At 35.7% G+C, this 7387-nt stretch overlaps 1 protein-coding gene across 1 annotated transcript in view; it reads right to left on the reverse strand.

Annotated features, from left to right (window-relative positions):
• The window catches only part of LOC144963708 (uncharacterized), a 45225-nt gene extending 39444 nt beyond the window's left edge, over nt 1-5781 (reverse strand). The window contains exon 1 of the mRNA XM_078897661.1: nt 5471-5781. The gene's annotated coding sequence lies outside the window, so the exon portion shown is untranslated. The remainder of the gene's footprint in view (nt 1-5470) is intronic.
• Between the last annotated feature and the right edge of the window lie 1606 nt (nt 5782-7387).

Consider the following 7387-nt stretch of genomic DNA (forward strand, 5'->3'; position numbering starts at 1 on the left):
TGTCACTTGAATGGAAACCATTGGAAAACCGGCGCAAGGTATCCCGTACTGTTACCTTACACAAAACCATCAACGACCCAAACGCACCCGTCATCACCACAAACTACATAAAAAGCAAATCCGATAGATACGCCACACGGAGACGCAATGCATCACAATACATACAACCATTTACAAGGACAGGCACATACAAACACAGCTTTTTCTCACTAACAATAAATGACTGGAATGTCCTGCCACCGGGCATTATGGACGAATATTTGGAAACTTTCAAAACAGATTTGAATGCACTAGTTCGTCAAGGTAATATGTTTTGACTGTACTGTAACTGAACATTTGCAGTGATGGGCCCATGGGGCTTTTGCAAATACAAGCCATTGAAGATTGAAGATTGTTCATCAGTTTATAAAATTATAAATAGCTGCACTTCTGGCCGCTGCGGACAGTCCAACTCATTATTAAGATCTAAAATAATTTAATTAGATCGTCTTCCTTCTAAATGACGAGTCATTGCTGATTTCAATAATATGTCGTCTGCCATGTCTTGGCTGAAATGGTATTTGGACGGGAATTCTTAACAATCAGTACGTATGGTCTGTAACGCGCAAGCCCACTTATTAGTTCTAGGGTTAAACATAAACAAATCAAATTACGTTATGTAAATATGTGTTCAAATAATAATCTCAGGTTTGAGAGTTTTTGCCAAGATGAGGGTCATTTGAAACGTTCGATATTTTGAAGGACGAGTTTTCAGGCCAAGATTTTAAATACGTGTTTTTCCAGAGTACGGCAGGTAACTGGTTAAAGTGGTTGCCAGAAAAGGATCATGTTAGGCTTATGATCGATCCTTTGTGCAATTGTTATGAAAGAATCGCTGTTTTCCCCAGTAAAGTAAGCATCTCTTGGACGTCATTGTTGCATCTTCGTTTGTTTCGATATATGTTCAAATGGAAATTAGCTACGCTGTTCTCCGTTATGTCAACAAGCGTTGTTACATAATCAATATATTATTACAAGCTAAGATTTAGAAGGCCGGATGCATGCTGATATGAGTATCTATTGAACCCACATTTCCATTTGTATGAAAACTTGTTGTTATTGCGTTAAACTGGGCTATGGTGATAAGATAAACGAATTTTCTCCATAGGTTTCGATCGGCTTGTACCTATTTTCAGGTCTCAGAACCCAAATAGTTATCGGCTCATTAATGTAATGGAAATACTTTTAAACCAACGCAATATGTTGCACATTACAACAATGTAACATGATTGCGTTCGGTTATTAGACCTGCAAATATGTGCACGTCGGTTTCTTTTGTTTTAGTTGGTTTTAGGCACGGTGATGACTATATATATATATATATATATTATATATATATATATATATATATATATATATACATATATATATATATATATATATATATATATTATATATATATATATATATATATATATATATATTATTATTGCTCATACTGAGCGGATAATTTATTATCGAAATTAAAAAAAGAATAGCCATTCAAACTCAACAATGTTCTAATTTGTCGAAATTTGATTTTTTTCGGGGGGGGGGGGGGGGGGCGTGGCTGTTGGAAGGTATAGTAGTAAGATGGAAAAAATTGAAACAGTGTGAAAAATAATGAATGTATTGGTCATCAACAATTATAAAAGGGGATAAAAGATTAAACCCCACCCCTCACAAAACCCAAATATTTTATACAAGTATTAATTAAATTAGAGACTAATGTTATTAATGTTAAAATTATGTTAAATCAGGAGTTTATATTTTAAGATCGAGCATTCAAACTCTCCTTCATCAAAGGAAATATTTTATTTTTAAGGATTTAATTGCGTTTGCGACTCTCTTATAATATAAGATATTATCATATCAGCACCAAGGAAGAAGGGGAGACATACGGCATCTGTGGAACGGATGTAAAAAAAAAAGAATTTTAGAGTAAAAATAATTAGAATAAGGATCTTATCTTCATTTTTTGTGGCGTTTTGGTGTAGCAGATTTTTGTGAAGACAAACAGCTAATGTCACAAATATTACATGCAAATAACATTATAACACTACATGCATCATGTATCGTCCTACATGTTTAGGTGTTGATGGAGGCTTTGGACCATTTTAAAGCGCGTTGAGAACATTTACTGGGTATTGCGCTATATAAAAGCTCACATTTGTCAGCTCCGTTGTAATCTGAAGTTTATGAAAGCACACAAGATTGTCAAAAACATTCAATTTAGTTTTAAGCCGATTTCAAACGTTTGTTAGATGCTTTGATTTTAAAATCCAAAAACTGAAAGACAACAAAATGAGTCTTTAAACTCGCGCTTGTAGAGCATTAAAAATCTTATCGCTCTCTTGGGATTCAAAACCCTGTTCAATTGAGTCACAATGTTTGTGGTTTTTCTTGCCATCAAAATGTTTGCATTATATGCTATGATCCTAATCATAAGCGTATCAATGACAAAACCTTATCGCTACACTATAATTTCCATGTCATATCAATGTCATCTTTTGAAGGGACTCGTCAGAATTTTGGACGATACTGCTTTCTATCACACATTGATTCCATTATCTTCCCAGTTAGTGCTGTCAATTTTGGCATTTTTGTAGTGGCAATATGTTCATTTAGTAGTCTTATCAGTAGTAGTTGCAGTAGATCATCATCATTAGCAGCAGAGCAGCAGCAACAGTAGTAGTAGTAGTAGTAGTAGTAGTAGTAGTAGTAGTAGTAGTAGAAGTAGTAGTAGTAGTAGTAGTAGTAGTAGTAGTAGTAGTAATAGTAGAAGTAGTAGTAGTAGTAGTAGTAGTAGTAGTAGTAGTAGTAGTAGTAGTAGTAGTCGTTGTTATTGTTGTTGAGAAGCAGCAGAATGTTACAGTAATGTCTATGTTAAACATTTTCATTTTGTTGTGATTGACTTTATTTAGTGTGATTTAGATGCTGATGAAATATTAAAGGAAGCAGATGACAGTTGTAATACATTCATTTTTTATTGTAACTGGAAGACTCTGAGACGCCCTGATGTGAGCAGACGGTTGTAAAAATACTCCTGATTTTAACTATTGCTTGCTTAGGGCTAACTCACACCGGAGACTGAGTCCGACGACCCGGCACTGCCGTCCTCGGTCGTCTTCCGGATAAAGACGTCGGGTAAGGACAAAATACTAAAAATAAAGAGAAGAGCCGCTAGATCTACCCATACTAGCACCAGACGTCCTCTGCCATTTTTTTCGAGCTTGGTATGGGTAGATCTAGTAGCTCCATTCTTTATCCTTAGTATTTTGTCCGTGCCCGACGTTTTTATCCGGAAGACGGCAGTGCCGGGTCGTTGAAGTCAGTCTCCGGTGTGTGTTAGCCCTCAACCGATTAACTGCCGTAATCCGGAAAGATATGTAAAAAAAGTTGGCCAGAAAACTCGTCGGTCGAATATCGATCTATTTAATTGACCCTCATCTTGGAAAACACTCCCAAACTTGGGACCTCGCTAGATCTCAGGTTTGAGAGTTTTTTTCTGAGATGAAGGTCATTTAAATCGATCGATATTTGAAGGGCATATTCACTGGCCAAACTTTGAAAAACTTGTCTTTCCAGAGTACCGCAGTTAACTAATAAAATATGAATTGTACAATGTGGCAACCGTAAGAAAAAAGAAATAATAATTTCCAATATTCAATATTCAATTTACAGAGATATATGAATAGAGAATTAATGGATAGATAGAACGTTTATGTGTGTGTGTGTGTGTGTGTGTTTGTGTGTGGGTGTGTGTGTGTGAGAGAGAGAGGGAGGGAGAGAGAGAGAGAAAGAGAGAGAGAGAGAGAGAGAGAGAGAGAGAGAGAGAGAGAGAGAGAGAGAGAGAGGATTTGGAAAGATGAAGAGCGAGAAAGAGAAAGAAATAGAGAACCGGGGAAAAGAGGGATAATAGGAGGATAGATATAATCTAATTCAAAGAAATCTGGAATAATCTAAAATTTGAGACAATCATTTTTAATTCAATTAATATTTTTAAAATTGCCATTGATAAAGAGCTTACCAACACAATATTTGATTTTGACGAATAAAGCAACATGACATTGGATATTATTGTATTTTGTATATCAATTATTTGAACCTCTCGAGTGTACAAGATGGAAATGCCAAATGGATGTGGAGTTAATTATACTACGAATATTGAATTTGACACTTATTTATGTATTAGATATTTAATTCTCAATATTATCAATAAATTTACATTGAATACTATTTATATAATTGATTAATTGTATCCACGCATAAAAGCTACACAGAGTTTTTAAATGTTTTTTAGAACCTATTAGGTCTCAAACAATACAATACGATACGATACGATTAAATACGATACGATAGATAGACAGATAGATAGATAGATAAATAGAGAGAGAGATAGATAGATAGATAGAGAGAGAGAGAGAGAGAGAGAGAGAGAGAGAGTGAGCGTGAGAGAGAACAAAAGAAGATAGAATACAAATAATATGATAGTCATGAAATCTCTCTTTTCGATTACAATTGAATACGACAAGATTTTACGTGTACAGCGATCAATACGTAGGACTAGGTTTCAATGGTGTGAACTTTTTTTTTTAATGGATTTGTCAAATAAATTATAGCCACACATTTTTATATTCAATATCGACGTAATTTAGGGACACTCAACTTGTCTTAATTTTCATTTTTCTGATTTCAAAGAAAAAAAGAAGTTGAAAATTGCATATTTATTGTGTGCTATTGATGAAGGTATGTATGTATGTATGTATGTATGTATGTATGTATGTATGTATGTATGTATGTATGTATGTATGTATGTATGTATGTATGTATGTATGTATGTATGTATGTATGTATGTATGTATGTATGTATGTATGTATGTATGTATGTATGTATGTATGTATGTATGTATGTATGTATGTATGATGTATGTATGTATGTATGTATGTATGTATGTACGTACGTACGTACACATTACGTATGTATGTATGTATGTATGTATGTATGTATGTATGTATGTATGTATGTATGTATGTATGTATGTATGTATGTATGTATATATGTATATATGTATGCATGTATGTATATGTCTGTATGTATATATGTATATATGTAAGGATTGATGGATGGATGTATAGTTGGATGTATGGATGTATGTATAGATGTGTGTTCGTAAGTTAGATAGAGAGAGAGAGAGAGAGAGAGAGAGAGAGAGAGGGAGAGAGAGAGAGAGAGAGAGAGAGAGAGAGAGAGAGAGAGAGAGAGAGAGAGAGAGAGAATGGGGAGAGGAAGGAATGTCCATTCTTTCAATAAAAAAGGCATATACACGGACAATTATCGCAAAATATGAATTGGACAATTCACAAAAAAGAAAATGGGAGGTTAAACTATTCATACCTTTTTTTATGCCAAATGTATTTGTTTTATGGGAAAATGTAAATATAAACTTACCTTTAATGAAAACTTTCCACGATCTCAGAGTTGATAGCCAACTGAAATTTTTTTTTAGTAATCTCCAAATGACAAGAACGTGTATTATTTGTTCTCAAAGAAGACACAGCTTATATATATATCTTTTAATTGAAAGGAAACGAATATTAAGAAACGAAGTATTCCTTCAAGAATATAAATTCAATACAGAATCGCACGAAGAAAAAAGAAATCCATAGAGTCAACATTTACGCCGAGATGACAAAATGCATGTGATTTTTCAGCGATTAGACGGATGTAGGAACCAGAAATCGCCTCCCTTCGCGATTGCCTCTTTATCCCGAAACTTGCCTGCTTGCCATCGTCGTGCACACAAACTATATTCCAGAATCATTCAGCCGTCAGCAAACTTGTCGGGAAAGTTGCCTTGCCTGTATCGATTTACAACTAGAGTACCCCACTCAATCACCGCTACTTCTCTCATTCCACAATGAACGCAGTAGTAGAAATCAGCAAGCCTCTTTCTACCCCATGACGTATTCCCTAGTTCCTTTACATGACAATTACGTCATGTAATTTGATCACTGTTACAGTGCCGTTAGTTGTTTTACCAGGGGAGTGTCAGCCAAATTACGTATATAGGAGATTTGAAGCCGGGTTGAGGTATAAATATAACCCTTAAACGATTGTTGATTAACCTTTATATTTTTTTCATGAGCAGCAATTCTTCTTCTTCTTCTCTTTTCCCCTCCTCTCCTCCTCCTCCTCCTCCTCCTCCTCCGCCTTCTTCTTCTTCTTCTTCTTCTTCTTCTTCTTCTTCTTCTTCTTCTTCTTCTTCTTCTTCTTCTTCTTCTTTTTCTTCTGTTCTCCTCCTCCTCCTCCTTCTCCTTTTCCTTCTCCTCCTCCTTCATCATCATCATCATCATCATCATCATCATCATCTTCTTCTTCTTCTTCTTCTTCTTCGCTTTCAACGTCTCTGGCATCTCATTGGGCGCCTAGTTACTTCTTGAGCAAGATGGTCCGTCTTTGTAGAGAAAATAAGTGTAAGGTAGTGAAAGATAAAACACAAATTCTCAGGAAAATGCAAAAAATATAAGAGGTAATATTAGTTAATGACATTCTGCTCCAGGATGTAACAGAATGATAATTTAGGCAGCAAGGGGGCTGACGGAGATGGCATAATAGATATCAATACACCAGTAAAATAGGTCGGGCCTTTGATACCTTAAGGATATTTGGAAGTCAAAAGTAGTCCTTCAGAGCCACCAGGCTCATGGAGTCGGAGTTTATCCCGGTTTCTATAGCGTGAAACGGACAATAGCAATTGCTTGCTACCCTTTGGATAGGACACTGGACCCAATCACTGCTGAGTGGAAAAAAAAAACCTCGACTGTATTCGGGATCGATCTTGGTCCCTTTGCTTTTGAAGCGAGTTCTCTACCAACTCAGCTAGCGGGATCCCCATTTGGAATTCAATGAGCCTGAAATCCTTTGACCCCTGTCTACAGACCGCAGCATAGCCAGCGAAACACTTTTGAACATTGGCGATACCTTGATGTTGTTATCTATATCACCGGCGGCTAAGAGAGCATTCAGTAATTATAATGATTTTGTAATTACTTGAATTACTTAAGTACTTAGATTTGATGTATATCCATCTTTTCAAACCATTAGAAAAATGACCTTTTGACACGTCTCTGAGAATGAAATACAATATTTTGATTGTCCACATTTTGTGAAGTTTGATCTGGAAAATAAAACACAGACGAATGATAGATGAGAGATTAAGGTGATAAATTAAGAATTCAAGTCCGAGAAATTTGACATGAAACTAGAATCAGAACCTCCTAAAGAGCCAATCAAATTGAATTCCCCCCCCCCCCCCCCCCCCCCCCCCCCCTTTCCTTGCTGATACAACATGCCGTTAACATTATT

Source organism: Berghia stephanieae, chromosome 2, assembly GCF_034508935.2.
Source record: "Berghia stephanieae isolate SIO BIC M18660-M18661 chromosome 2, UCSD_Bste_1.3, whole genome shotgun sequence".
Classification (NCBI taxonomy): domain Eukaryota; kingdom Metazoa; phylum Mollusca; class Gastropoda; order Nudibranchia; family Aeolidiidae; genus Berghia; species Berghia stephanieae.